The sequence below is a fragment of the Clytia hemisphaerica genome, unplaced genomic scaffold (assembly GCF_902728285.1).
Source record: "Clytia hemisphaerica strain Z4C2 unplaced genomic scaffold, Clytia hemisphaerica genome assembly, whole genome shotgun sequence".
In the NCBI taxonomy this organism is placed as follows: Eukaryota; Metazoa; Cnidaria; class Hydrozoa; order Leptothecata; family Clytiidae; genus Clytia; species Clytia hemisphaerica.
This window is the reverse complement of record NW_027103710.1, coordinates 119358-121659: the sequence shown is the minus strand read 5'-3', so window position 1 is coordinate 121659 and position 2302 is coordinate 119358.

Sequence of the window (2302 nt, the reverse complement as noted above, 5' to 3'; positions counted from 1 at the left end):
TATTGGAATTTGCGTCCTCTGCTTGTACTACCGCTCCACATGAAGCTTGTGTTTATACGGCTTCTCAAACCATGATTGGAGATTAAAAAAGACTTCTTACGGGTCTGCGAGGAAGAAAATCCCACATCGAAAACCCACCTTACGCCAGAAGGGTAGTTCTTTGAAACTTTGGCGCGGCAGAGCTGTAAAAGATGCCTTAAAAGGTCGACGCTATCGAGAATTAGGTCACAAAACTGCAGAAAACTTCATATTGGCGAAAATGTTTGGCATAAGCCAAAGATATAAAAGAAAAATTGGCGCGTGAACGTGAACATGGTTTTTTTCGCGCATGAATACGTGAATTGGCAAAATTTTGTGCGTGAATACGTGAATTGAGGGTCGACTGGGGGGCCTCATAAAAAGAGTTTTATTCGTGAAATGATAGGTAAAATCGATATTTTATCGATAAATTATTGATAAATTAACGATATTTCGATTTTTTTCGATCTAGAATTTTTATTATATTATCATTTTCTTAGACATTGATGTGGTGAAGAAAAAAAAGCTGTTATAATGTATTTTGACGACATGAAGTACCTTTTATACATAAAAATTGACATTACCCGATAAACTCGATTATATGATTTTCTAAGTCGATTTTCCGCATTTTCAAAAAATGAAAAATTATATCTGTAGAAAGGCCAAGTGTGCAAAATTTCAGCAAAATTTGACCATTGTTGAAGTCTACAGGCCGCCCCTAAGTTTCCAAGAGTTTCAGCCTCGTTTTGACAAAAAACTCCTCCCCAGACCCCAAAAATCCAAATTTTCAAAAAAAATGAAAACTTAGATCTACAGATATTCACCCAAGGGCCAAGTGAGCAAAATTTCAGGCAAATCAGACAATTTTTGAAGTCTACAGACTCATTCGAAGTTTTTCAGTTGACATTCGATGCTTTATCGATGATTTTATCGATTTTAGCCGTTTTTCCTATATTTTCATCGCTTAAATTTATTGTTAGTGTAATAATTTGATAGCTACTAGTATTTACAAGCAAAATGCATCATAAAAGTGAAAACTCATGACCTAGAAACTGTTAAATTCATGAAAATCGATTAAAATCGATTAAATCGATAAAAGTCAACTTTTAAGCCGATTTTCTCGACACTTGCACGCTAAAATCGCGGAAACTTTTCGATTTTGCAATCAGGACATAGTAATAGACGATATCGACTTTACCGAATTCTCCCCGAATGATTACCCATGATGCATTGCGCAAAAAAATTCACGGACGATAACCCAAACCCTAACAATGCATCATGGGTAATCATTCGGGGAGAATTCAGAAAGCCGATATCGTCTATTCGCGAGTTTCCACAAAAAAAAGTTAGTTCTAAGAGATGTGTCACGAAACGAAACGATTTTCGACCTCAGCAGCGGGACTATACTGAAGGTGATTATTATGGTATGGCTTCTTTTTGTGGTTTGGTTTTAGATCAATGTCTTTGGTTTTTCCATAGGTAATAAAAGTTAGATGGAGTAACAACTTTTCTGTAATAGCCAGAGACATTTGGCTAAAGCTTCAGATGCATCCGGCTGGACTTTTTTTCAAGTTGAATACGTGACCAAAGCAAAGGGGGTCTCGAACCGGGAACCTATTATAGATTCCGAAGCCAATGCCCTATCCACTAGGCCAAACCGGCTGCCGAGAATTCGTTATTTTGGGTTAATTATACGAAGGTCTTAGTACTATATATAAATAAGTCTGACTGACGAGTTAGGCTAACTGTTATGATCGCCATTACTCCGAAGAAGCCACCACATGTGTGCACCGCCTGGTGGGTGCACCGCCCGCCGGGTGAGGGGTTAGGGATGTGCACCAGGGTGGCTTCGCCACCCTGGTGCAAATCCCTTACCCTATGCTACGCGCTCCGCGCGGTATATGCGCGCATCCCGCGCGGCCGGATGCATCTGAAGCATTAGCCGAATCTAGCCAGAGAACGACCCTGGACACCGCCGTACATTGCGCGGTGGAGTCCGGTGGGCGTCCGGTGGGTGTACGGTGGGCGGAGCCTAACCTATTTTAACCACCGTACATGTCCCACCGTACACGAAAAATACCGCCAGAGAAGTCATAAAACTCTTTAGAAATTTCTTTCAAATCGGCCTCCTCTGATTACCAATCCTTGATTATACTTTATAGCAAAAATCAGTCAAGATATAATAGATTATTATAAGAACTAAAGTAAAGTTATTCTCTGTCCAACGAAACCACGTACTTTAATCGTAGAAATTTTAGCGAGATTAATTTTAGCGTATATTAGC